This window comes from Rhinoderma darwinii, unplaced genomic scaffold, assembly GCF_050947455.1.
Source record: "Rhinoderma darwinii isolate aRhiDar2 unplaced genomic scaffold, aRhiDar2.hap1 Scaffold_554, whole genome shotgun sequence".
NCBI classification, from domain to species: domain Eukaryota; kingdom Metazoa; phylum Chordata; class Amphibia; order Anura; family Rhinodermatidae; genus Rhinoderma; species Rhinoderma darwinii.
Window position 1 is genome coordinate 129,069 of NW_027464105.1, and position 27,080 is coordinate 156,148.

Below are 27,080 nucleotides of genomic sequence, written 5' to 3' on the forward strand. Positions count from 1 at the left end.
TTCCAGCTGTTTTATAACCAAACCTGATCCCTAAAAAGTGTTTTACAAATTTTGAGAAGTGTCAGTAATATGTATTCTAAATTTATTTTCCCTTATTTAAAATCAAATCTTTTCTTGTTTATAAAAATGTCATTAAATGGCATGCAAAAACTAGATGAGTGTATATATAGGTCTACTAGAACACATCTACAAAAAAAAACATTTGTAGTAATAGTTCCATGCAAACATTTTCTAGAAGGTTTATCATTTACACAAGTTTTTAGAGTTCTGCTCCTCTAATCGGCTTAACAAATTTCAACCTGTTTTGGCAGTATTAGCCCTGCCTGCAATCTTGGGCTTTGGAAGACAATAAGGGTCATTTACAAAAACACCCAACGAGGATGGGATTTGAACCCACGCATGCAGAGCACAATGGATTAGCAATCTATCGCCTTAACCACTCGGCCACCTCGTCAACTTATTTTCATTTTTTTTCTTTGGTTAGTTTCCAGCTGTTTTATAACCAAACCTGATCCCTAAAAAGTGTTTTACAAATTTTGAGAAGTGTCAGTAATATGTATTCTAAATTTATTTTCCCTTATTTAAAATCAAATCTTTTCTTGTTTATAAAAATGTCATTAAATGGCATGCAAAAACTAGATGAGTGTATATATAGGTCTACTAGAACACATCTACAAAAAAAAACATTTGTAGTAATAGTTCCATGCAAACATTTTCTAGAAGGTTTATCATTTACACAAGTTTTTAGAGTTCTGCTCCTCTAATCGGCTTAACAAATTTCAACCTGTTTTGGCAGTATTAGCCAAATAAATAAGTTCTTGGGCTTTGGAAGACAATAAGGGTCATTTACAAAAACACCCGACGAGGATGGGATTTGAACCCATGCATGCAGAGCACAATGGATTAGAATAGTTCCATGCAAACATTTTCTAGAAGGTTTATCATTTACACAAGTTTTTAGAGTTCTGCTCCTCTAATCGGCTTAACAAATTTCAACCTGTTTTGGCAGTATTAGCCCTGCCTGCAATCTTGGGCTTCGGAAGACAATAAGGGTCATTTACAAAAACACCCAACGAGGATGGGATTTGAACCCACGCATGCAGAGCACAATGGATTAGCAATCTATCGCCTTAACCACTCGGCCACCTCGTCAACTTATTTTCATTTTTTTTCTTTGGTTAGTTTCCAGCTGTTTTATAACCAAACCTGATCCCTAAAAAGTGTTGTACAAATTTTGAGAAGTGTCAGTAATATGTATTCTAAATTTATTTTCCCTTATTTAAAATCAAATCTTTTCTTGTTTATAAAAATGTCATTAAATGGCATGCAAAAACTAGATGAGTGTATATATAGGTCTACTAGAACACATCTACAAAAAAAATATTTGTAGTAATAGTTCCATGCAAACATTTTCTAGAAGGTTTATCATTTACACAAGTTTTTAGAGTTCTGCTCCTCTAATCGGCTTAACAAATTTCAACCTGTTTTGGCAGTATTAGCCCTGCCTGCAATCTTGGGCTTTGGAAGACGAAGACAATAAGGGTCATTTACAAAAACACCCGTCAAGGATGGGATTTGAACCCATGCATGCAGAGCACAATGGATTCGCAGTCCATCGCCTTAACCACTCGGCCACCTCGTCAACTTATTTTCATTTTTTTTCTTTGGTTAGTTTCCAGCTGTTTTATAACCAAACCTGATCCCTAAAAAGTGTTTTACAAATTTTGAGAAGTGTCAGTAATATGTATTCAAAATTTATTTTCCCTTATTTAAAATCAAATCTTTTCTTGTTTATAAAAATGTCATTAAATGGCATGCAAAAACTAGATGAGTGTATATATAGGTCTACTAGAACACATCTACAAAAAAAAACATTTGTAGTAATAGTTCCATGCAAACATTTTCTAGAAGGTTTATCATTTACACAAGTTTTTAGAGTTCTGCTCCTCTAATCGGCTTAACAAATTTCTACCTGTTTTGGCAGTATTAGCCCTGCCTGCAATCTTGGGCTTTGGAAGACGAAGACAATAAGGGTCATTTACAAAAACACCCGTCAAGGATGGGATTTGAACCCATGCATGCAGAGCACAATGGATTCGCAGTCCATCGCCTTAACCACTCGGCCACCTCGTCAACTTATTTTCATTTTTTTTCTTTGGTTAGTTTCCAGCTGTTTTATAACCAAACCTGATCCCTAAAAAGTGTTTTACAAATTTTGAGAAGTGTCAGTAATATGTATTCTAAATTTTTTTTCCCTTATTTAAAATCAAATCTTTTCTTGTTTATAAAAATGTCATTAAATGGCATGCAAGAACTAGATGATTGTATATATAGGTCTACTAGAACACATCTACAAAAAAAAACATTTGTAGTAATAGTTCCATGCAAACATTTTCTAGAAGGTTTATCATTTACACAAGTTTTTAGAGTTCTGCTCCTCTAATCGGCTTAACAAATTTCTACCTGTTTTGGCAGTATTAGCCCTGCCTGCAATCTTGGGCTTTGGAAGACAATAATGGTCATTTACAAAAACACCCGACGAGGATGGGATTTGAACCCATGCATGCAGAGCACAATGGATTAGCAGTCTATCGCCTTAACCACTCGGCCACCTCGTCAACTTATTTTCATTTTTTTTCTTTGGTTAGTTTCCAGCTGTTTTATAACCAAACCTGATCCCTAAAAAGTGTTTTACAAATTTTGAGAAGTGTCAGTAATATGTATTCAAAATTTATTTTCCCTTATTTAAAATCAAATCTTTTCTTGTTTATAAAAATGTCATTAAATGGCATGCAAAAACTAGATGAGTGTATATATAGGTCTACTAGAACACATCTACAAAAAAAAACATTTGTAGTAATAGTTCCATGCAAACATTTTCTAGAAGGTTTATCATTTACACAAGTTTTTAGAGTTCTGCTCCTCTAATCGGCTTAACAAATTTCTACCTGTTTTGGCAGTATTAGCCCTGCCTGCAATCTTGGGCTTTGGAAGACAATAAGGGTCATTTACAAAAACACCCGTCAAGGATGGGATTTGAACCCATGCATGCAGAGCACAATGGATTAGCAGTCCATCGACTTAACCACTCGGCCACCTCGTCAACTTATTTTCATTTTTTTTCTTTGGTTAGTTTCCAGCTGTTTTATAACCAAACCTGATCCCTAAAAAGTGTTTTACAAATTTTGAGAAGTGTCAGTAATATGTATTCAAAATTTTTTTTCCCTTATTTAAAATCAAATCTTTTCTTGTTTATAAAAATGTCATTAAATGGCATGCAAGAACTAGATGATTGTATATATAGGTCTACTAGAACACATCTACAAAAAAAAAACATTTGTAGTAATAGTTCCATGCAAACATTTTCTAGAAGGTTTATCATTTACACAAGTTTTTAGAGTTCTGCTCCTCTAATCGGCTTAACAAATTTCAACCTGTTTTGGCAGTATTAGCCCTGCCTGCAATCTTGGGCTTTGGAAGACAATAAGGGTCATTTACAAAATCACCCGACGAGGATGGGATGCAGAGCACAATGGATTAGCAGTCCATCGCCTTAACCACTCGGCCACCTCGTCAACTTATTTTCATTTTTTTCTTTGGTTAGTTTCCAGCTGTTTTATAACCAAACCTGATCCCTAAAAAGTGTTTTACAAATTTTGAGAAGTGTCAGTAATATGTATTCTAAATGTATTTTCCCTTATTTAAAATCAAATCTATTCTTGTTTATAAAAATGTCATTAAATGGCATGCAAGAACTAGATGAGTGTATATATAGGTCTACTAGAACACATCTACAAAAAAAAACATTTGTAGTAATAGTTCCATGCAAACATTTTCTAGAAGGTTTATCATTTACACAAGTTTTTAGAGTTCTGCTCCTCTAATCGGCTTAACAAATTTCAACCTGTTTTGGCAGTATTAGCCCTGCCTGCAATCTTGGGCTTTGGAAGACAATAAGGGTCATTTACAAAAACACCCGACGAGGATGGGATTTGAACCCATGCATGCAGAGCACAATGGATTAGCAGTCCATCGCCTTAACCACTCGGCCACCTCGTCAACTTATTTTCATTTCTTTTCTTTGGTTAGTTTCCAGCTGTTTTATAACCAAACCTGATCCCTAAAAAGTGTTTTACAAATTTTGAGAAGTGTCAGTAATATGTATTCTAATTTTTTTTTCCCTTATTTAAAATCAAATCTTTTCTTGTTTATAAAAATGTCATTAAATGGCATGCAAGAACTAGATGAGTGTATATATAGGTCTACTAGAACACATCTACAAAAAAAAACATTTGTAGTAATAGTTCCATGCAAACATTTTCTAGAAGGTTTATCATTTACACAAGTTTTTAGAGTTCTGCTCCTCTAATCGGCTTAACAAATTTCAACCTGTTTTGGCAGTATTAGCCCTGCCTGCAATCTTGGGCTTTGGAAGACAATAAGGGTCATTTACAAAAACACCCAACGAGGATGGGATTTGAACCCATGCATGCAGGGCACAATGGATTAGCAGTCTATCGCCTTAACCACTCGGCCACCTCGTCAACTTATTTTCATTTTTTTTCTTTGGTTAGTTTCCAGCTGTTTTATAACCAAACCTGATCCCTAAAAAGTGTTTTACAAATTTTGAGAAGTGTCAGTAATATGTATTCTAAATTTTTTTTCCCTTATTTAAAATCAAATCTTTTCTTGTTTATAAAAATGTCATTAAATGGCATGCAAGAACTAGATGAGTGTATATATAGGTCTACTAGAACACATCTACAAAAAAAAACATTTGTAGTAATAGTTCCATGCAAACATTTTCTAGAAGGTTTATCATTTACACAAGTTTTTAGAGTTCTGCTCCTCTAATCGGCTTAACAAATTTCAACCTGTTTTGGCAGTATTAGCCCTGCCTGCAATCTTGGGCTTTGGAAGACAATAATGGTCATTTACAAAAACACCCGACGAGGATGGGATTTGAACCCATGCATGCAGAGCACAATGGATTAGCAGTCTATCGCCTTAACCACTCGGCCACCTCGTCAACTTATTTTCATTTTTTTTCTTTGGTTAGTTTCCAGCTGTTTTATAACCAAACCTGATCCCTAAAAAGTGTTTTACAAATTTTGAGAAGTGTCAGTAATATGTATTCTAAATTTTTTTCCCTTATTTAAAATCAAATCTTTTCTTGTTTATAAAAATGTCATTAAATGGCATGCAAGAACTAGATGAGTGTATATATAGGTCTACTAGAACACATCTACAAAAAAAAACATTTGTAGTAATAGTTCCATGCAAACATTTTCTAGAAGGTTTATCATTTACACAAGTTTTTAGAGTTCTGCTCCTCTAATCGGCTTAACAAATTTCAACCTGTTTTGGCAGTATTAGCCCTGCCTGCAATCTTGGGCTTTGGAAGACAATAAGGGTCATTTACAAAAACACCCGACAAGGATGGGATTTGAAGCCATGCATGCAGAGCACAATGGATTAGCTGTCCATCGCCTTAGCTGTCCATCGCCTTAACCACTCGGCCACCTCGTCAACTTATTTTCATTTTTTTTTTCTTTGGTTAGTTTCAAATTTTGAGAAGTGTCAGTAATATGTATTCTAATTTTTTTTTCCCTTATTTAAAATCAAATCTTTTCTTGTTTATAAAAATGTCATTAAATGGCATGCAAGAACTAGATGAGTGTATATATAGGTCTACTAGAACACATCTACAAAAAAAAACATTTGTAGTAATAGTTCCATGCAAACATTTTCTAGAAGGTTTATCATTTACACAAGTTTTTAGAGTTCTGCTCCTCTAATCGGCTTAACAAATTTCAACCTGTTTTGGCAGTATTAGCCCTGCCTGCAATCTTGGGCTTTGGAAGACAATAAGGGTCATTTACAAAAACACCCAACGAGGATGGGATTTGAACCCATGCATGCAGAGCACAATGGATTAGCAGTCTATCGCCTTAACCACTCGGCCACCTCGTCAACTTATTTTCATTTTTTTTCTTTGGTTAGTTTCCAGCTGTTTTATAACCAAACCTGATCCCTAAAAAGTGTTTTACAAATTTTGAGAAGTGTCAGTAATATGTATTCTAAATTTTTTTTCCCTTATTTAAAATCAAATCTTTTCTTGTTTATAAAAATGTCATTAAATGGCATGCAAGAACTAGATGAGTGTATATATAGGTCTACTAGAACACATCTACAAAAAAAAACATTTGTAGTAATAGTTCCATGCAAACATTTTCTAGAAGGTTTATCATTTACACAAGTTTTTAGAGTTCTGCTCCTCTAATCGGCTTAACAAATTTCAACCTGTTTTGGCAGTATTAGCCCTGCCTGCAATCTTGGGCTTTGGAAGACAATAATGGTCATTTACAAAAACACCCGACGAGGATGGGATTTGAACCCATGCATGCAGAGCACAATGGATTAGCAGTCCATCGCCTTAACCACTCGGCCACCTCGTCAACTTATTTTCATTTTTTTTTCTTTGGTTAGTTTCCAGCTGTTTTATAACCAAACCTGATCCCTAAAAAGTGTTTTACAAATTTTGAGAAGTGTCAGTAATATGTATTCTAAATTTATTTTCCCTTATTTAAAATCAAATCTTTTCTTGTTTATAAAAATGTCATTAAATGGCATGCAAAAACTAGATGAGTGTATATATAGGTCTACTAGAACACATCTACAAAAAAAAACATTTGTAGTAATAGTTCCATGCAAACATTTTCTAGAAGGTTTATCATTTACACAAGTTTTTAGAGTTCTGCTCCTCTAATCGGCTTAACAAATTTCAACCTGTTTTGGCAGTATTAGCCAAATAAATAAGTTCTTGGGCTTTGGAAGACAATAAGGGTCATTTACAAAAACACCCGACGAGGATGGGATTTGAACCCATGCATGCAGAGCACAATGGATTAGAATAGTTCCATGCAAACATTTTCTAGAAGGTTTATCATTTACACAAGTTTTTAGAGTTCTGCTCCTCTAATCGGCTTAACAAATTTCAACCTGTTTTGGCAGTATTAGCCCTGCCTGCAATCTTGGGCTTCGGAAGACAATAAGGGTCATTTACAAAAACACCCAACGAGGATGGGATTTGAACCCACGCATGCAGAGCACAATGGATTAGCAATCTATCGCCTTAACCACTCGGCCACCTCGTCAACTTATTTTCATTTTTTTTCTTTGGTTAGTTTCCAGCTGTTTTATAACCAAACCTGATCCCTAAAAAGTGTTGTACAAATTTTGAGAAGTGTCAGTAATATGTATTCTAAATTTATTTTCCCTTATTTAAAATCAAATCTTTTCTTGTTTATAAAAATGTCATTAAATGGCATGCAAAAACTAGATGAGTGTATATATAGGTCTACTAGAACACATCTACAAAAAAAAACATTTGTAGTAATAGTTCCATGCAAACATTTTCTAGAAGGTTTATCATTTACACAAGTTTTTAGAGTTCTGCTCCTCTAATCGGCTTAACAAATTTCTACCTGTTTTGGCAGTATTAGCCCTGCCTGCAATCTTGGGCTTTGGAAGACGAAGACAATAAGGGTCATTTACAAAAACACCCGTCAAGGATGGGATTTGAACCCATGCATGCAGAGCACAATGGATTCGCAGTCCATCGCCTTAACCACTCGGCCACCTCGTCAACTTATTTTCATTTTTTTTCTTTGGTTAGTTTCCAGCTGTTTTATAACCAAACCTGATCCCTAAAAAGTGTTTTACAAATTTTGAGAAGTGTCAGTAATATGTATTCTAAATTTTTTTTCCCTTATTTAAAATCAAATCTTTTCTTGTTTATAAAAATGTCATTAAATGGCATGCAAGAACTAGATGATTGTATATATAGGTCTACTAGAACACATCTACAAAAAAAAACATTTGTAGTAATAGTTCCATGCAAACATTTTCTAGAAGGTTTATCATTTACACAAGTTTTTAGAGTTCTGCTCCTCTAATCGGCTTAACAAATTTCTACCTGTTTTGGCAGTATTAGCCCTGCCTGCAATCTTGGGCTTTGGAAGACAATAAGGGTCATTTACAAAAACACCCGTCAAGGATGGGATTTGAACCCATGCATGTAGAGCACAATGGATTAGCAGTCCATCGCCTTAACCACTCGGCCACCTCGTCAACTTATTTTCATTTTTTTTATTTGGTTAGTTTCCAGCTGTTTTATAACCAAACCTGATCCCTAAAAAGTGTTTTACAAATTTTGAGAAGTGTCAGTAATATGTATTCAAAATTTTTTTTCCCTTATTTAAAATCAAATCTTTTCTTGTTTATAAAAATGTCATTAAATGGCATGCAAGAACTAGATGATTGTATATATAGGTCTACTAGAACACATCTACAAAAAACAAACATTTGTAGTAATAGTTCCATGCAAACATTTTCTAGAAGGTTTATCATTTACACAAGTTTTTAGAGTTCTGCTCCTCTAATCGGCTTAACAAATTTCAACCTGTTTTGGCAGTATTAGCCCTGCCTGCAATCTTGGGCTTTGGAAGACAATAATGGTCATTTACAAAAACACCCGACGAGGATGGGATTTGAACCCATGCATGCAGAGCACAATGGATTAGCAGTCTATCGCCTTAACCACTCGGCCACCTCGTCAACTTATTTTCATTTTTTTTCTTTGGTTAGTTTCCAGCTGTTTTATAACCAAACCTGATCCCTAAAAAGTGTTTTACAAATTTTGAGAAGTGTCAGTAATATGTATTCAAAATTTATTTTCCCTTATTTAAAATCAAATCTTTTCTTGTTTATAAAAATGTCATTAAATGGCATGCAAAAACTAGATGAGTGTATATATAGGTCTACTAGAACACATCTACAAAAAAAAACATTTGTAGTAATAGTTCCATGCAAACATTTTCTAGAAGGTTTATCATTTACACAAGTTTTTAGAGTTCTGCTCCTCTAATCGGCTTAACAAATTTCTACCTGTTTTGGCAGTATTAGCCCTGCCTGCAATCTTGGGCTTTGGAAGACAATAAGGGTCATTTACAAAAACACCCGTCAAGGATGGGATTTGAACCCATGCATGCAGAGCACAATGGATTAGCAGTCCATCGACTTAACCACTCGGCCACCTCGTCAACTTATTTTCATTTTTTTTCTTTGGTTAGTTTCCAGCTGTTTTATAACCAAACCTGATCCCTAAAAAGTGTTTTACAAATTTTGAGAAGTGTCAGTAATATGTATTCAAAATTTTTTTTCCCTTATTTAAAATCAAATCTTTTCTTGTTTATAAAAATGTCATTAAATGGCATGCAAGAACTAGATGATTGTATATATAGGTCTACTAGAACACATCTACAAAAAAAAAACATTTGTAGTAATAGTTCCATGCAAACATTTTCTAGAAGGTTTATCATTTACACAAGTTTTTAGAGTTCTGCTCCTCTAATCGGCTTAACAAATTTCAACCTGTTTTGGCAGTATTAGCCCTGCCTGCAATCTTGGGCTTTGGAAGACAATAAGGGTCATTTACAAAATCACCCGACGAGGATGGGATGCAGAGCACAATGGATTAGCAGTCCATCGCCTTAACCACTCGGCCACCTCGTCAACTTATTTTCATTTTTTTCTTTGGTTAGTTTCCAGCTGTTTTATAACCAAACCTGATCCCTAAAAAGTGTTTTACAAATTTTGAGAAGTGTCAGTAATATGTATTCTAAATGTATTTTCCCTTATTTAAAATCAAATCTATTCTTGTTTATAAAAATGTCATTAAATGGCATGCAAGAACTAGATGAGTGTATATATAGGTCTACTAGAACACATCTACAAAAAAAAACATTTGTAGTAATAGTTCCATGCAAACATTTTCTAGAAGGTTTATCATTTACACAAGTTTTTAGAGTTCTGCTCCTCTAATCGGCTTAACAAATTTCAACCTGTTTTGGCAGTATTAGCCCTGCCTGCAATCTTGGGCTTTGGAAGACAATAAGGGTCATTTACAAAAACACCCGACGAGGATGGGATTTGAACCCATGCATGCAGAGCACAATGGATTAGCAGTCCATCGCCTTAACCACTCGGCCACCTCGTCAACTTATTTTCATTTCTTTTCTTTGGTTAGTTTCCAGCTGTTTTATAACCAAACCTGATCCCTAAAAAGTGTTTTACAAATTTTGAGAAGTGTCAGTAATATGTATTCTAATTTTTTTTTCCCTTATTTAAAATCAAATCTTTTCTTGTTTATAAAAATGTCATTAAATGGCATGCAAGAACTAGATGAGTGTATATATAGGTCTACTAGAACACATCTACAAAAAAAAACATTTGTAGTAATAGTTCCATGCAAACATTTTCTAGAAGGTTTATCATTTACACAAGTTTTTAGAGTTCTGCTCCTCTAATCGGCTTAACAAATTTCAACCTGTTTTGGCAGTATTAGCCCTGCCTGCAATCTTGGGCTTTGGAAGACAATAAGGGTCATTTACAAAAACACCCAACGAGGATGGGATTTGAACCCATGCATGCAGGGCACAATGGATTAGCAGTCTATCGCCTTAACCACTCGGCCACCTCGTCAACTTATTTTCATTTTTTTTCTTTGGTTAGTTTCCAGCTGTTTTATAACCAAACCTGATCCCTAAAAAGTGTTTTACAAATTTTGAGAAGTGTCAGTAATATGTATTCTAAATTTTTTTTCCCTTATTTAAAATCAAATCTTTTCTTGTTTATAAAAATGTCATTAAATGGCATGCAAGAACTAGATGAGTGTATATATAGGTCTACTAGAACACATCTACAAAAAAAAACATTTGTAGTAATAGTTCCATGCAAACATTTTCTAGAAGGTTTATCATTTACACAAGTTTTTAGAGTTCTGCTCCTCTAATCGGCTTAACAAATTTCAACCTGTTTTGGCAGTATTAGCCCTGCCTGCAATCTTGGGCTTTGGAAGACAATAAGGGTCATTTACAAAATCACCCGACGAGGATGGGATGCAGAGCACAATGGATTAGCAGTCCATCGCCTTAACCACTCGGCCACCTCGTCAACTTATTTTCATTTTTTTCTTTGGTTAGTTTCCAGCTGTTTTATAACCAAACCTGATCCCTAAAAAGTGTTTTACAAATTTTGAGAAGTGTCAGTAATATGTATTCTAAATGTATTTTCCCTTATTTAAAATCAAATCTATTCTTGTTTATAAAAATGTCATTAAATGGCATGCAAGAACTAGATGAGTGTATATATAGGTCTACTAGAACACATCTACAAAAAAAAACATTTGTAGTAATAGTTCCATGCAAACATTTTCTAGAAGGTTTATCATTTACACAAGTTTTTAGAGTTCTGCTCCTCTAATCGGCTTAACAAATTTCAACCTGTTTTGGCAGTATTAGCCCTGCCTGCAATCTTGGGCTTTGGAAGACAATAAGGGTCATTTACAAAAACACCCGACGAGGATGGGATTTGAACCCATGCATGCAGAGCACAATGGATTAGCAGTCCATCGCCTTAACCACTCGGCCACCTCGTCAACTTATTTTCATTTCTTTTCTTTGGTTAGTTTCCAGCTGTTTTATAACCAAACCTGATCCCTAAAAAGTGTTTTACAAATTTTGAGAAGTGTCAGTAATATGTATTCTAATTTTTTTTTCCCTTATTTAAAATCAAATCTTTTCTTGTTTATAAAAATGTCATTAAATGGCATGCAAGAACTAGATGAGTGTATATATAGGTCTACTAGAACACATCTACAAAAAAAAACATTTGTAGTAATAGTTCCATGCAAACATTTTCTAGAAGGTTTATCATTTACACAAGTTTTTAGAGTTCTGCTCCTCTAATCGGCTTAACAAATTTCAACCTGTTTTGGCAGTATTAGCCCTGCCTGCAATCTTGGGCTTTGGAAGACAATAAGGGTCATTTACAAAAACACCCAACGAGGATGGGATTTGAACCCATGCATGCAGGGCACAATGGATTAGCAGTCTATCGCCTTAACCACTCGGCCACCTCGTCAACTTATTTTCATTTTTTTTCTTTGGTTAGTTTCCAGCTGTTTTATAACCAAACCTGATCCCTAAAAAGTGTTTTACAAATTTTGAGAAGTGTCAGTAATATGTATTCTAAATTTTTTTTCCCTTATTTAAAATCAAATCTTTTCTTGTTTATAAAAATGTCATTAAATGGCATGCAAGAACTAGATGAGTGTATATATAGGTCTACTAGAACACATCTACAAAAAAAAACATTTGTAGTAATAGTTCCATGCAAACATTTTCTAGAAGGTTTATCATTTACACAAGTTTTTAGAGTTCTGCTCCTCTAATCGGCTTAACAAATTTCAACCTGTTTTGGCAGTATTAGCCCTGCCTGCAATCTTGGGCTTTGGAAGACAATAATGGTCATTTACAAAAACACCCGACGAGGATGGGATTTGAACCCATGCATGCAGAGCACAATGGATTAGCAGTCTATCGCCTTAACCACTCGGCCACCTCGTCAACTTATTTTCATTTTTTTTCTTTGGTTAGTTTCCAGCTGTTTTATAACCAAACCTGATCCCTAAAAAGTGTTTTACAAATTTTGAGAAGTGTCAGTAATATGTATTCTAAATTTTTTTCCCTTATTTAAAATCAAATCTTTTCTTGTTTATAAAAATGTCATTAAATGGCATGCAAGAACTAGATGAGTGTATATATAGGTCTACTAGAACACATCTACAAAAAAAAACATTTGTAGTAATAGTTCCATGCAAACATTTTCTAGAAGGTTTATCATTTACACAAGTTTTTAGAGTTCTGCTCCTCTAATCGGCTTAACAAATTTCAACCTGTTTTGGCAGTATTAGCCCTGCCTGCAATCTTGGGCTTTGGAAGACAATAAGGGTCATTTACAAAAACACCCGACAAGGATGGGATTTGAAGCCATGCATGCAGAGCACAATGGATTAGCAGTCTATCGCCTTAACCACTCGGCCACCTCGTCAACTTATTTTCATTTTTTTTCTTTGGTTAGTTTCCAGCTGTTTTATAACCAAACCTGATCCCTAAAAAGTGTTTTACAAATTTTGAGAAGTGTCAGTAATATGTATTCTAAATTTTTTTTCCCTTATTTAAAATCAAATCTTTTCTTGTTTATAAAAATGTCATTAAATGGCATGCAAGAACTAGATGAGTGTATATATAGGTCTACTAGAACACATCTACAAAAAAAAACATTTGTAGTAATAGTTCCATGCAAACATTTTCTAGAAGGTTTATCATTTACACAAGTTTTTAGAGTTCTGCTCCTCTAATCGGCTTAACAAATTTCAACCTGTTTTGGCAGTATTAGCCCTGCCTGCAATCTTGGGCTTTGGAAGACAATAAGGGTCATTTACAAAAACACCCGACAAGGATGGGATTTGAAGCCATGCATGCAGAGCACAATGGATTAGCTGTCCATCGCCTTAACCACTCGGCCACCTCGTCAACTTATTTTCATTTTTTTTTTCTTTGGTTAGTTTCCAGCTGTTTTATAACCAAACCTGATCCCTAAAAAGTGTTTTACAAATTTTGAGAAGTGTCAGTAATATGTATTCTAAATGTATTTTCCCTTATTTAAAATCAAATCTATTCTTGTTTATAAAAATGTCATTAAATGGCATGCAAGAACTAGATGAGTGTATATATAGGTCTACTAGAACACATCTACAAAAAAAAACATTTGTAGTAATAGTTCCATGCAAACATTTTCTAGAAGGTTTATCATTTACACAAGTTTTTAGAGTTCTGCTCCTCTAATCGGCTTAACAAATTTCAACCTGTTTTGGCAGTATTAGCCCTGCCTGCAATCTTGGGCTTTGGAAGACAATAAGGGTCATTTACAAAAACACCCGACAAGGATGGGATTTGAAGCCATGCATGCAGAGCACAATGGATTAGCTGTCCATCGCCTTAACCACTCGGCCACCTCGTCAACTTATTTTCATTTTTTTTTTCTTTGGTTAGTTTCCAGCTGTTTTATAACCAAACCTGATCCCTAAAAAGTGTTTTACAAATTTTGAGAAGTGTCAGTAATATGTATTCTAAATGTATTTTCCCTTATTTAAAATCAAATCTATTCTTGTTTATAAAAATGTCATTAAATGGCATGCAAGAACTAGATGAGTGTATATATAGGTCTACTAGAACACATCTACAAAAAAAAACATTTGTAGTAATAGTTCCATGCAAACATTTTCTAGAAGGTTTATCATTTACACAAGTTTTTAGAGTTCTGCTCCTCTAATCGGCTTAACAAATTTCAACCTGTTTTGGCAGTATTAGCCCTGCCTGCAATCTTGGGCTTTGGAAGACAATAAGGGTCATTTACAAAAACACCCGACGAGGATGGGATTTGAACCCATGCATGCAGAGCACAATGGATTAGCAGTCTATCGCCTTAACCACCCGGCCACCTCGTCAACTTATTTTCATTTTTTTTTCTTTGGTTAGTTTCCAGCTGTTTTATAACCAAACCTGATCCCTAAAAAGTGTTTTACAAATTTTGAGAAGTGTCAGTAATATGTATTCTAATTTTTTTTTCCCTTATTTAAAATCAAATCTTTTCTTGTTTATAAAAATGTCATTAAATGGCATGCAAGAACTAGATGAGTGTATATATAGGTCTACTAGAACACATCTACAAAAAAAAACATTTGTAGTAATAGTTCCATGCAAACATTTTCTAGAAGGTTTATCATTTACACAAGTTTTTAGAGTTCTGCTCCTCTAATCGGCTTAACAAATTTCAACCTGTTTTGGCAGTATTAGCCCTGCCTGCAATCTTGGGCTTTGGAAGACAATAAGGGTCATTTACAAAAACACCCAACGAGGATGGGATTTGAACCCATGCATGCAGAGCACAATGGATTAGCAGTCTATCGCCTTAACCACTCGGCCACCTCGTCAACTTATTTTCATTTTTTTTCTTTGGTTAGTTTCCAGCTGTTTTATAACCAAACCTGATCCCTAAAAAGTGTTTTACAAATTTTGAGAAGTGTCAGTAATATGTATTCTAAATTTTTTTTCCCTTATTTAAAATCAAATCTTTTCTTGTTTATAAAAATGTCATTAAATGGCATGCAAGAACTAGATGAGTGTATATATAGGTCTACTAGAACACATCTACAAAAAAAAACATTTGTAGTAATAGTTCCATGCAAACATTTTCTAGAAGGTTTATCATTTACACAAGTTTTTAGAGTTCTGCTCCTCTAATCGGCTTAACAAATTTCAACCTGTTTTGGCAGTATTAGCCCTGCCTGCAATCTTGGGCTTTGGAAGACAATAATGGTCATTTACAAAAACACCCGACGAGGATGGGATGCAGAGCACAATGGATTAGCAGTCCATCGCCTTAACCACTCGGCCACCTCGTCAAATTATTTTCATTTTTTTCTTTGGTTAGTTTCCAGCTGTTTTATAACCAAACCTGATCCCTAAAAAGTGTTTTACAAATTTTGAGAAGTGTCAGTAATATGTATTCTAAATTTATTTTCCCTTATTTAAAATCAAATCTATTCTTGTTTATAAAAATGTCATTAAATGGCATGCAAGAACTAGATGAGTGTATATATAGGTCTACTAGAACACATCTACAAAAAAAACATTTGTAGTAATAGTTCCATGCAAACATTTTCTAGAAGGTTTATCATTTACACAAGTTTTTAGAGTTCTGCTCCTCTAATCGGCTTAACAAATTTCAACCTGTTTTGGCAGTATTAGCCCTGCCTGCAATCTTGGGCTTTGGAAGACAATAAGGGTCATTTACAAAAACACCCGACAAGGATGGGATTTGAAGCCATGCATGCAGAGCACAATGGATTAGCTGTCCATCGCCTTAACCACTCGGCCTCCTCGTCAACTTATTTTCATTTTTTTTTTCTTTGGTTAGTTTCCAGCTGTTTTATAACCAAACCTGATCCCTAAAAAGTGTTTTACAAATTTTGAGAAGTGTCAGTAATATGTATTCTAAATGTATTTTCCCTTATTTAAAATCAAATCTATTCTTGTTTATAAAAATGTCATTAAATGGCATGCAAGAACTAGATGAGTGTATATATAGGTCTACTAGAACACATCTACAAAAAAAAACATTTGTAGTAATAGTTCCATGCAAACATTTTCTAGAAGGTTTATCATTTACACAAGTTTTTAGAGTTCTGCTCCTCTAATCGGCTTAACAAATTTCAACCTGTTTTGGCAGTATTAGCCCTGCCTGCAATCTTGGGCTTTGGAAGACAATAAGGGTCATTTACAAAAACACCCGACGAGGATGGGATTTGAACCCATGCATGCAGAGCACAATGGATTAGCAGTCCATCGCCTTAACCACTCGGCCACCTCGTCAACTTATTTTCATTTTTTTTTCTTTGGTTAGTTTCCAGCTGTTTTATAACCAAACCTGATCCCTAAAAAGTGTTTTACAAATTTTGAGAAGTGTCAGTAATATGTATTCTAAATTTTTTTTCCCTTATTTAAAATCAAATCTTTTCTTGTTTATAAAAATGTCATTAAATGGCATGCAAGAACTAGATGAGTGTATATATAGGTCTACTAGAACACATCTACAAAAAAAAACATTTGTAGTAATAGTTCCATGCAAACATTTTCTAGAAGGTTTATCATTTACACAAGTTTTTAGAGTTCTGCTCCTCTAATCGGCTTAACAAATTTCAACCTGTTTTGGCAGTATTAGCCCTGCCTGCAATCTTGGGCTTTGGAAGACAATAATGGTCATTTACAAAAACACCCGACGAGGATGGGATGCAGAGCACAATGGATTAGCAGTCCATCGCCTTAACCACTCGGCCACCTCGTCAAATTATTTTCATTTTTTTCTTTGGTTAGTTTCCAGCTGTTTTATAACCAAACCTGATCCCTAAAAAGTGTTTTACAAATTTTGAGAAGTGTCAGTAATATGTATTCTAAATTTATTTTCCCTTATTTAAAATCAAATCTATTCTTGTTTATAAAAATGTCATTAAATGGCATGCAAGAACTAGATGAGTGTATATATAGGTCTACTAGAACACATCTACAAAAAAAAACATTTGTAGTAATAGTTCCATGCAAACATTTTCTAGAAGGTTTATCATTTACACAAGTTTTTAGAGTTCTGCTCCTCTAATCGGCTTAACAAATTTCAACCTGTTTTGGCATTATTAGCCCTGCCTGCAATCTTGGGCTTTGGAAGACAATAAGGGTCATTTCCAAAAACACCTGACGAGGATGGGATTTGAACCCATGCATGCAGAGCACAATGGATTAGCAGTCCATCGCCTTAACCACTCGGCCACCTCGTCAACTTATTTTCATTTTTTTTCTTTGGTTAGTTTCCAGCTGTTTTATAACCAAACCTGATCCCTAAAAAGTGTTTTACAAATTTTGAGAAGTGTCAGTAATATGTATTCTAATTTTTTTTTCCCTTATTTAAAATCAAATCTTTTCTTGTTTATAAAAATGTCATTAAATGGCATGCAAGAACTAGATGAGTGTATATATAGGTCTACTAGAACACATCTACAAAAAAAAACATTTGTAGTAATAGTTCCATGCAAACATTTTCTAGAAGGTTTATCATTTACACAAGTTTTTAGAGTTCTGCTCCTCTAATCGGCTTAACAAATTTCAACCTGTTTTGGCAGTATTAGCCCTGCCTGCAATCTTGGGCTTTGGAAGACAATAATGGTCATTTACAAAAACACCCGACGAGGATGGGATGCAGAGCACAATGGATTAGCAGTCCATCGCCTTAACCACTCGGCCACCTCGTCAAATTATTTTCATTTTTTTCTTTGGTTAGTTTCCAGCTGTTTTATAACCAAACCTGATCCCTAAAAAGTGTTTTACAAATTTTGAGAAGTGTCAGTAATATGTATTCTAAATTTATTTTCCCTTATTTAAAATCAAATCTATTCTTGTTTATAAAAATGTCATTAAATGGCATGCAAGAACTAGATGAGTGTATATATAGGTCTACTAGAACACATCTACAAAAAAAACATTTGTAGTAATAGTTCCATGCAAACATTTTCTAGAAGGTTTATCATTTACACAAGTTTTTAGAGTTCTGCTCCTCTAATCGGCTTAACAAATTTCAACCTGTTTTGGCATTATTAGCCCTGCCTGCAATCTTGGGCTTTGGAAGACAATAAGGGTCATTTCCAAAAACACCTGACGAGGATGGGATTTGAACCCATGCATGCAGAGCACAATGGATTAGCAGTCCATCGCCTTAACCACTCGGCCACCTCGTCAACTTATTTTCATTTTTTTTCTTTGGTTAGTTTCCAGCTGTTTTATAACCAAACCTGATCCCTAAAAAGTGTTTTACAAATTTTGAGAAGTGTCAGTAATATGTATTCTAATTTTTTTTTCCCTTATTTAAAATCAAATCTTTTCTTGTTTATAAAAATGTCATTAAATGGCATGCAAGAACTAGATGAGTGTATATATAGGTCTACTAGAACACATCTACAAAAAAAAACATTTGTAGTAATAGTTCCATGCAAACATTTTCTAGAAGGTTTATCATTTACACAAGTTTTTAGAGTTCTGCTCCTCTAATCGGCTTAACAAATTTCAACCTGTTTTGGCAGTATTAGCCCTGCCTGCAATCTTGGGCTTTGGAAGACAATAATGGTCATTTACAAAAACACCCGACGAGGATGGGATGCAGAGCACAATGGATTAGCAGTCCATCGCCTTAACCACTCGGCCACCTCGTCAAATTATTTTCATTTTTTTCTTTGGTTAGTTTCCAGCTGTTTTATAACCAAACCTGATCCCTAAAAAGTGTTTTACAAATTTTGAGAAGTGTCAGTAATATGTATTCTAAATTTATTTTCCCTTATTTAAAATCAAATCTATTCTTGTTTATAAAAATGTCATTAAATGGCATGCAAGAACTAGATGAGTGTATATATAGGTCTACTAGAACACATCTACAAAAAAAAACATTTGTAGTAATAGTTCCATGCAAACATTTTCTAGAAGGTTTATCATTTACACAAGTTTTTAGAGTTCTGCTCCTCTAATCGGCTTAACAAATTTCAACCTGTTTTGGCATTATTAGCCCTGCCTGCAATCTTGGGCTTTGGAAGACAATAAGGGTCATTTCCAAAAACACCTGACGAGGATGGGATTTGAACCCATGCATGCAGAGCACAATGGATTAGCAGTCCATCGCCTTAACCACTCGGCCACCTCGTCAACTTATTTTCATTTTTTTTCTTTGGTTAGTTTCCAGCTGTTTTATAACCAAACCTGATCCCTAAAAAGTGTTTTACAAATTTTGAGAAGTGTCAGTAATATGTATTCTAATTTTTTTTTCCCTTATTTAAAATCAAATCTTTTCTTGTTTATAAAAATGTCATTAAATGGCATGCAAGAACTAGATGAGTGTATATATAGGTCTACTAGAACACATCTACAAAAAAAAACATTTGTAGTAATAGTTCCATGCAAACATTTTCTAGAAGGTTTATCATTTACACAAGTTTTTAGAGTTCTGCTCCTCTAATCGGCTTAACAAATTTCAACCTGTTTTGGCAGTATTAGCCCTGCCTGCAATCTTGGGCTTTGGAAGACAATAATGGTCATTTACAAAAACACCCGACGAGGATGGGATGCAGAGCACAATGGATTAGCAGTCCATCGCCTTAACCACTCGGCCACCTCGTCAAATTATTTTCATTTTTTTCTTTGGTTAGTTTCCAGCTGTTTTATAACCAAACCTGATCCCTAAAAAGTGTTTTACAAATTTTGAGAAGTGTCAGTAATATGTATTCTAAATTTATTTTCCCTTATTTAAAATCAAATCTATTCTTGTTTATAAAAATGTCATTAAATGGCATGCAAGAACTAGATGAGTGTATATATAGGTCTACTAGAACACATCTACAAAAAAAAACATTTGTAGTAATAGTTCCATGCAAACATTTTCTAGAAGGTTTATCATTTACACAAGTTTTTAGAGTTCTGCTCCTCTAATCGGCTTAACAAATTTCAACCTGTTTTGGCATTATTAGCCCTGCCTGCAATCTTGGGCTTTGGAAGACAATAAGGGTCATTTCCAAAAACACCTGACGAGGATGGGATTTGAACCCATGCATGCAGAGCACAATGGATTAGCAGTCCATCGCCTTAACCACTCGGCCACCTCGTCAACTTATTTTCATTTTTTTTCTTTGGTTAGTTTCCAGCTGTTTTATAACCAAACCTGATCCCTAAAAAGTGTTTTACAAATTTTGAGAAGTGTCAGTAATATGTATTCTAATTTTTTTTTCCCTTATTTAAAATCAAATCTTTTCTTGTTTATAAAAATGTCATTAAATGGCATGCAAGAACTAGATGAGTGTATATATAGGTCTACTAGAACACATCTACAAAAAAAAACATTTGTAGTAATAGTTCCATGCAAACATTTTCTAGAAGGTTTATCATTTACACAAGTTTTTAGAGTTCTGCTCCTCTAATCGGCTTAACAAATTTCAACCTGTTTTGGCAGTATTAGCCCTGCCTGCAATCTTGGGCTTTGGAAGACAATAATGGTCATTTACAAAAACACCCGACGAGGATGGGATGCAGAGCACAATGGATTAGCAGTCCATCGCCTTAACCACTCGGCCACCTCGTCAAATTATTTTCATTTTTTTCTTTGGTTAGTTTCCAGCTGTTTTATAACCAAACCTGATCCCTAAAAAGTGTTTTACAAATTTTGAGAAGTGTCAGTAATATGTATTCTAAATTTATTTTCCCTTATTTAAAATCAAATCTATTCTTGTTTATAAAAATGTCATTAAATGGCATGCAAGAACTAGATGAGTGTATATATAGGTCTACTAGAACACATCTACAAAAAAAACATTTGTAGTAATAGTTCCATGCAAACATTTTCTAGAAGGTTTATCATTTACACAAGTTTTTAGAGTTCTGCTCCTCTAATCGGCTTAACAAATTTCAACCTGTTTTGGCATTATTAGCCCTGCCTGCAATCTTGGGCTTTGGAAGACAATAAGGGTCATTTCCAAAAACACCTGACGAGGATGGGATTTGAACCCATGCATGCAGAGCACAATGGATTAGCAGTCCATCGCCTTAACCACTCGGCCACCTCGTCAACTTATTTTCATTTTTTTTTCTTTGGTTAGTTTCCAGCTGTTTTATAACCAAACCTGATCCCTAAAAAGTGTTTTACAAATTTTGAGAAGTGTCAGTAATATGTATTCTAATTTTTTTTTCCCTTATTTAAAATCAAATCTTTTCTTGTTTATAAAAATGTCATTAAATGGCATGCAAGAACTAGATGAGTGTATATATAGGTCTACTAGAACACATCTACAAAAAAAAACATTTGTAGTAATAGTTCCATGCAAACATTTTCTAGAAGGTTTATCATTTACACAAGTTTTTAGAGTTCTGCTCCGCTAATCGGCTTAACAAATTTCAACCTGTTTTGGCAGTATTAGCCCTGCCTGCAATCTTGGGCTTTGGAAGACAATAAGGGTCATTTACAAAAACACCCAACGAGGATGGGATTTGAACCCATTCATGCAGAGCACAATGGATTAGCAGTCTATCGCCTTAACCACTCGGCCACCTCGTCAACTTATTTTCATTTTTTTTCTTTGGTTAGTTTCCAGCTGTTTTATAACCAAACCTGATCCCTAAAAAGTGTTTTACAAATTTTGAGAAGTGTCAGTAATATGTATTCTAAATTTTTTTTCCCTTATTTAAAATCAAATCTTTTCTTGTTTATAAAAATGTCATTAAATGGCATGCAAGAACTAGATGAGTGTATATATAGGTCTACTAGAACACATCTACAAAAAAAAACATTTGTAGTAATAGTTCCATGCAAACATTTTCTAGAAGGTTTATCATTTACACAAGTTTTTAGAGTTCTGCTCCTCTAATCGGCTTAACAAATTTCAACCTGTTTTGGCAGTATTAGCCCTGCCTGCAATCTTGGGCTTTGGAAGACAATAATGGTCATTTACAAAAACACCCGACGAGGATGGGATTTGAACCCATGCATGCAGAGCACAATGGATTAGCAGTCTATCGCCTTAACCACTCGGCCACCTCGTCAACTTATTTTCATTTTTTTTCTTTGGTTAGTTTCCAGCTGTTTTATAACCAAACCTGATCCCTAAAAAGTGTTTTACAAATTTTGAGAAGTGTCAGTAATATGTATTCTAAATTTTTTTTCCCTTATTTAAAATCAAATCTTTTCTTGTTTATAAAAATGTCATTAAATGGCATGCAAGAACTAGATGAGTGTATATATAGGTCTACTAGAACACATCTACAAAAAAAAACATTTGTAGTAATAGTTCCATGCAAACATTTTCTAGAAGGTTTATCATTTACACAAGTTTTTAGAGTTCTGCTCCTCTAATCGGCTTAACAAATTTCAACCTGTTTTGGCAGTATTAGCCCTGCCTGCAATCTTGGGCTTTGGAAGACAATAAGGGTCATTTACAAAAACACCCGACAAGGATGGGATTTGAAGCCATGCATGCAGAGCACAATGGATTAGCTGTCCATCGCCTTAACCACTCGGCCTCCTCGTCAACTTATTTTCATTTTTTTTTTCTTTGGTTAGTTTCCAGCTGTTTTATAACCAAACCTGATCCCTAAAAAGTGTTTTACAAATTTTGAGAAGTGTCAGTAATATGTATTCTAAATGTATTTTCCCTTATTTAAAATCAAATCTATTCTTGTTTATAAAAATGTCATTAAATGGCATGCAAGAACTAGATGAGTGTATATATAGGTCTACTAGAACACATCTACAAAAAAAAACATTTGTAGTAATAGTTCCATGCAAACATTTTCTAGAAGGTTTATCATTTACACAAGTTTTTAGAGTTCTGCTCCTCTAATCGGCTTAACAAATTTCAACCTGTTTTGGCAGTATTAGCCCTGCCTGCAATCTTGGGCTTTGGAAGACAATAAGGGTCATTTACAAAAACACCCGACGAGGACGGGATTTGAACCCATGCATGCAGAGCACAATGGATTAGCAGTCCATCGCCTTAACCACTCGGCCACCTCGTCAACTTATTTTCATTTTTTTTCTTTGGTTAGTTTCCAGCTGTTTTATAACCAAACCTGATCCCTAAAAAGTGTTTTACAAATTTTGAGTAGTGTCAGTAATATGTATTCTAAATTTTTTTTCCCTTATTTAAAATCAAATCTTTTCTTGTTTATAAAAATGTCATTAAATGGCATGCAAGAACTAGATGAGTGTATATATAGGTCTACTAGAACACATCTACAAAAAAAAACATTTGTAGTAATAGTTCCATGCAAACATTTTCTAGAAGGTTTATCATTTACACAAGTTTTTAGAGTTCTGCTCCTCTAATCGGCTTAACAAATTTCAACCTGTTTTGGCAGTATTAGCCCTGCCTGCAATCTTGGGCTTTGGAAGACAATAAGGGTCATTTACAAAAACACCCGACGAGGATGGGATTTGAACCCATGCATGCAGAGCACAATGGATTAGCAGTCCATCGCCTTAACCACTCGGCCACCTCGTCAACTTATTTTCATTTTTTTTCTTTGGTTAGTTTCCAGCTGTTTTATAACCAAACCTGATCCCTAAAAAGTGTTTTACAAATTTTGAGAAGTGTCAGTAATATGTATTCTAAATTTTTTTTCCCTTATTTAAAATCAAATCTTTTCTTGTTTATAAAAATGTCATTAAATGGCATGCAAGAACTAGATGAGTGTATATATAGGTCTACTAGAACACATCTACAAAAAAAAACATTTGTAGTAATAGTTCCATGCAAACATTTTCTAGAAGGTTTATCATTTACGCAAGTTTTTAGAGTTCTGCTCCTCTAATCGGCTTAACAAATTTCAACCTGTTTTGGCAGTATTAGCCCTGCCTGCAATCTTGGGCTTTGGAAGACAATAATGGTCATTTACAAAAACACCCGACGAGGATGGGATGCAGAGCACAATGGATTAGCAGTCCATCGCCTTAACCACTCGGCCACCTCGTCAAATTATTTTCATTTTTTTCTTTGGTTAGTTTCCAGCTGTTTTATAACCAAACCTGATCCCTAAAAAGTGTTTTACAAATTTTGAGAAGTGTCAGTAATATGTATTCTAAATTTATTTTCCCTTATTTAAAATCAAATCTTTTCTTGTTTATAAAAATGTCATTAAATGGCATGCAAGAACTAGATGAGTGTATATATAGGTCTACTAGAACACATCTACAAAAAAAAACATTTGTAGTAATAGTTCCATGCAAACATTTTCTAGAAGGTTTATCATTTACACAAGTTTTTAGAGTTCTGCTCCTCTAATCGGCTTAACAAATTTCAACCTGTTTTGGCAGTATTAGCCCTGCCTGCAATCTTGGGCTTTGGAAGACAATAAGGGTCATTTACAAAAACACCCGACAAGGATGGGATTTGAACCCATGCATGCAGAGCACAATGGATTAGCAGTCCATCGCCTTAACCACTCGGCCACCTCGTCAACTTATTTTCATTTTTTTTTCTTTGGTTAGTTTCCAGCTGTTTTATAACAAAACCTGATCCCTAAAAAGTGTTTTACAAATTTTGAGAAGTGTCAGTAATATGTATTCTAAATTTTTTTTCCCTTATTTAAAATCAAATCTTTTCTTGTTTATAAAAATGCCATTAAATGGCATGCAAGAACTAGATGAGTGTATATATAGGTCTACTAGAACACATGTACAAAAAAAAACATTTGTAGTAATAGTTCCATGCAAACATTTTCTAGAAGGTTTATCATTTACACAAGTTTTTAGAGTTCTGCTCCTCTAATCGGCTTAACAAATTTCAACCTGTTTTGGCAGTATTAGCCCTGCCTGCAATCTTGGGCTTTGGAAGACAATAAGGGTCATTTACAAAAACACCCGACGAGGATGGGATGCAGAGCACAATGGATTAGCAGTCCATCGCCTTAACCACTCGGCCACCTCGTCAACTTATTTTCATTTTTTTCTTTGGTTAGTTTCCAGCTGTTTTATAACCAAACCTGATCCCTAAAAAGTGTTTTACAAATTTTGAGAAGTGTCAGTAATATGTATTCTAAATTTATTTTCCCTTATTTAAAATCAAATCTTTTCTTGTTTATAAAAATGTCATTAAATGGCATGCAAGAACTAGATGAGTGTATATATAGGTCTACTAGAACACATCTACAAAAAAAAACATTTGTAGTAATAGTTCCATGCAAACATTTTCTAGAAGGTTTATCATTTACACAAGTTTTTAGAGTTCTGCTCCTCTAATCGGCTTAACAAATTTCAACCTGTTTTGGCATTATTAGCCCTGCCTGCAATCTTGGGCTTTGGAAGACTATAAGGGTCATTTACAAAAACACCCGACGAGGATGGGATTTGAACCCATGCATGCAGAGCACAATGGATTAGCAGTCCATCGCCTTAACCACTCGGCCACCTCGTCAACTTATTTTCATTTTTTTTCTTTGGTTAGTTTCCAGCTGTTTTATAACCAAACCTGATCCCTAAAAAGTGTTTTACAAATTTTGAGAAGTGTCAGTAATATGTATTCTAAATTTTTTTTCCCTTATTTAAAATCAAATCTTTTCTTGTTTATAAAAATGCCATTAAATGGCATGCAAGAACTAGATGAGTGTATATATAGGTCTACTAGAACACATCTACAAAAAAAAACATTTGTAGTAATAGTTCCATGCAAACATTTTCTAGAAGGTTTATCATTTACACAAGTTTTTAGAGTTCTGCTCCTCTAATCGGCTTAACAAATTTCAACCTGTTTTGGCAGTATTAGCCCTGCCTGCAATCTTGGGCTTTGGAAGACAATAAGGGTCATTTACAAAAACACCCGACGAGGATGGGATGCAGAGCACAATGGATTAGCAGTCCATCGCCTTAACCACTCGGCCACCTCGTCAACTTATTTTCATTTTTTTCTTTGGTTAGTTTCCAGCTGTTTTATAACCAAACCTGATCCCTAAAAAGTGTTTTACAAATTTTGAGAAGTGTCAGTAATATGTATTCTAAATTTATTTTCCCTTATTTAAAATCAAATCTTTTCTTGTTTATAAAAATGTCATTAAATGGCATGCAAGAACTAGATGAGTGTATATATAGGTCTACTAGAACACATCTACAAAAAAAAACATTTGTAGTAATAGTTCCATGCAAACATTTTCTAGAAGGTTTATCATTTACACAAGTTTTTAGAGTTCTGCTCCTCTAATCGGCTTAACAAATTTCAACCTGTTTTGGCATTATTAGCCCTGCCTGCAATCTTGGGCTTTGGAAGACTATAAGGGTCATTTACAAAAACACCCGACGAGGATGGGATTTGAACCCATGCATGCAGAGCACAATGGATTAGCAGTCCATCGCCTTAACCACTCGGCCACCTCGTCAACTTATTTTCATTTTTTTTCTTTGGTTAGTTTCCAGCTGTTTTATAACCAAACCTGATCCCTAAAAAGTGTTTTACAAATTTTGAGAAGTGTCAGTAATATGTATTCTAAATTTTTTTTCCCTTATTTAAAATCAAATCTTTTCTTGTTTATAAAAATGTCATTAAATGGCATGCAAAAACTAGATGAGTGTATATATAGGTCTACTAGAACACATCTACAAAAAAAAACATTTGTAGTAATAGTTCCATGCAAACATTTTCTAGAAGGTTTATCATTTACACAAGTTTTTAGAGTTCTGCTCCTCTAATCGGCTTAACAAATTTCAACCTGTTTTGGCAGTATTAGCCCTGCCTGCAATCTTGGGCTTTGGAAGACAATAAGGGTCATTTACAAAAACACCCAACGAGGATGGGATTTGAACCCATGCATGCAGAGCACAATGGATTAGCAGTCTATCGCCTTAACCACTCGGCCACCTCGTCAACTTATTTTCATTTTTTTTCTTTGGTTAGTTTCCAGCTGTTTTATAACCAAACCTGATCCCTAAAAAGTGTTTTACAAATGTTGAGAAGTGTCAGTAATATGTATTCTAAATTTTTTTTCCCTTATTTAAAATCAAATCTTTTCTTGTTTATAAAAATGTCATTAAATGGCATGCAAGAACTAGAT

At 34.4% G+C, this 27,080-nt stretch overlaps 26 non-coding genes across 26 annotated transcripts; all 26 read right to left on the reverse strand.

Moving 5' to 3' along the window:
- Window positions 1-1,560: 1,560 nt before the first annotated feature.
- TRNAR-GCG (transfer RNA arginine (anticodon GCG)) lies at window positions 1,561-1,642 on the reverse strand. Its single transcript has one exon. It is a non-coding gene; the product is annotated as a tRNA-Arg (tRNA).
- Window positions 1,643-2,051: 409 nt separating this feature from the next.
- On the reverse strand, window positions 2,052-2,133 carry TRNAR-GCG (transfer RNA arginine (anticodon GCG)). Its single transcript has one exon. It is a non-coding gene; the product is annotated as a tRNA-Arg (tRNA).
- Window positions 2,134-2,536: 403 nt separating this feature from the next.
- TRNAS-GCU (transfer RNA serine (anticodon GCU)) lies at window positions 2,537-2,618 on the reverse strand. The gene has a single exon. It is a non-coding gene; the product is annotated as a tRNA-Ser (tRNA).
- Window positions 2,619-3,977: 1,359 nt separating this feature from the next.
- Window positions 3,978-4,059, reverse strand: TRNAS-GCU (transfer RNA serine (anticodon GCU)). The gene has a single exon. It is a non-coding gene; the product is annotated as a tRNA-Ser (tRNA).
- Window positions 4,060-4,947: 888 nt separating this feature from the next.
- Window positions 4,948-5,029, reverse strand: TRNAS-GCU (transfer RNA serine (anticodon GCU)). The gene has a single exon. It is a non-coding gene; the product is annotated as a tRNA-Ser (tRNA).
- An 862-nt stretch (window positions 5,030-5,891) lies between these two features.
- TRNAS-GCU (transfer RNA serine (anticodon GCU)) lies at window positions 5,892-5,973 on the reverse strand. Its single transcript has one exon. It is a non-coding gene; the product is annotated as a tRNA-Ser (tRNA).
- Window positions 5,974-6,376: 403 nt separating this feature from the next.
- Window positions 6,377-6,458, reverse strand: TRNAS-GCU (transfer RNA serine (anticodon GCU)). The gene has a single exon. It is a non-coding gene; the product is annotated as a tRNA-Ser (tRNA).
- A 1,108-nt stretch (window positions 6,459-7,566) lies between these two features.
- TRNAR-GCG (transfer RNA arginine (anticodon GCG)) lies at window positions 7,567-7,648 on the reverse strand. The gene has a single exon. It is a non-coding gene; the product is annotated as a tRNA-Arg (tRNA).
- Window positions 7,649-8,537: 889 nt separating this feature from the next.
- TRNAS-GCU (transfer RNA serine (anticodon GCU)) lies at window positions 8,538-8,619 on the reverse strand. Its single transcript has one exon. It is a non-coding gene; the product is annotated as a tRNA-Ser (tRNA).
- Window positions 8,620-9,978: 1,359 nt separating this feature from the next.
- TRNAS-GCU (transfer RNA serine (anticodon GCU)) lies at window positions 9,979-10,060 on the reverse strand. Its single transcript has one exon. It is a non-coding gene; the product is annotated as a tRNA-Ser (tRNA).
- Window positions 10,061-11,418: 1,358 nt separating this feature from the next.
- TRNAS-GCU (transfer RNA serine (anticodon GCU)) lies at window positions 11,419-11,500 on the reverse strand. The gene has a single exon. It is a non-coding gene; the product is annotated as a tRNA-Ser (tRNA).
- An 888-nt stretch (window positions 11,501-12,388) lies between these two features.
- On the reverse strand, window positions 12,389-12,470 carry TRNAS-GCU (transfer RNA serine (anticodon GCU)). The gene has a single exon. It is a non-coding gene; the product is annotated as a tRNA-Ser (tRNA).
- A 2,347-nt stretch (window positions 12,471-14,817) lies between these two features.
- TRNAS-GCU (transfer RNA serine (anticodon GCU)) lies at window positions 14,818-14,899 on the reverse strand. Its single transcript has one exon. It is a non-coding gene; the product is annotated as a tRNA-Ser (tRNA).
- Window positions 14,900-16,258: 1,359 nt separating this feature from the next.
- Window positions 16,259-16,340, reverse strand: TRNAS-GCU (transfer RNA serine (anticodon GCU)). Its single transcript has one exon. It is a non-coding gene; the product is annotated as a tRNA-Ser (tRNA).
- An 874-nt stretch (window positions 16,341-17,214) lies between these two features.
- On the reverse strand, window positions 17,215-17,296 carry TRNAS-GCU (transfer RNA serine (anticodon GCU)). The gene has a single exon. It is a non-coding gene; the product is annotated as a tRNA-Ser (tRNA).
- An 872-nt stretch (window positions 17,297-18,168) lies between these two features.
- TRNAS-GCU (transfer RNA serine (anticodon GCU)) lies at window positions 18,169-18,250 on the reverse strand. The gene has a single exon. It is a non-coding gene; the product is annotated as a tRNA-Ser (tRNA).
- Window positions 18,251-19,123: 873 nt separating this feature from the next.
- On the reverse strand, window positions 19,124-19,205 carry TRNAS-GCU (transfer RNA serine (anticodon GCU)). Its single transcript has one exon. It is a non-coding gene; the product is annotated as a tRNA-Ser (tRNA).
- Window positions 19,206-20,078: 873 nt separating this feature from the next.
- Window positions 20,079-20,160, reverse strand: TRNAS-GCU (transfer RNA serine (anticodon GCU)). The gene has a single exon. It is a non-coding gene; the product is annotated as a tRNA-Ser (tRNA).
- Window positions 20,161-21,032: 872 nt separating this feature from the next.
- Window positions 21,033-21,114, reverse strand: TRNAS-GCU (transfer RNA serine (anticodon GCU)). Its single transcript has one exon. It is a non-coding gene; the product is annotated as a tRNA-Ser (tRNA).
- An 889-nt stretch (window positions 21,115-22,003) lies between these two features.
- On the reverse strand, window positions 22,004-22,085 carry TRNAS-GCU (transfer RNA serine (anticodon GCU)). Its single transcript has one exon. It is a non-coding gene; the product is annotated as a tRNA-Ser (tRNA).
- An 890-nt stretch (window positions 22,086-22,975) lies between these two features.
- Window positions 22,976-23,057, reverse strand: TRNAS-GCU (transfer RNA serine (anticodon GCU)). Its single transcript has one exon. It is a non-coding gene; the product is annotated as a tRNA-Ser (tRNA).
- Window positions 23,058-23,460: 403 nt separating this feature from the next.
- On the reverse strand, window positions 23,461-23,542 carry TRNAS-GCU (transfer RNA serine (anticodon GCU)). Its single transcript has one exon. It is a non-coding gene; the product is annotated as a tRNA-Ser (tRNA).
- An 873-nt stretch (window positions 23,543-24,415) lies between these two features.
- Window positions 24,416-24,497, reverse strand: TRNAS-GCU (transfer RNA serine (anticodon GCU)). The gene has a single exon. It is a non-coding gene; the product is annotated as a tRNA-Ser (tRNA).
- Window positions 24,498-25,371: 874 nt separating this feature from the next.
- On the reverse strand, window positions 25,372-25,453 carry TRNAS-GCU (transfer RNA serine (anticodon GCU)). Its single transcript has one exon. It is a non-coding gene; the product is annotated as a tRNA-Ser (tRNA).
- Window positions 25,454-26,326: 873 nt separating this feature from the next.
- TRNAS-GCU (transfer RNA serine (anticodon GCU)) lies at window positions 26,327-26,408 on the reverse strand. The gene has a single exon. It is a non-coding gene; the product is annotated as a tRNA-Ser (tRNA).
- Window positions 26,409-26,811: 403 nt separating this feature from the next.
- Window positions 26,812-26,893, reverse strand: TRNAS-GCU (transfer RNA serine (anticodon GCU)). The gene has a single exon. It is a non-coding gene; the product is annotated as a tRNA-Ser (tRNA).
- Between the last annotated feature and the right edge of the window lie 187 nt (window positions 26,894-27,080).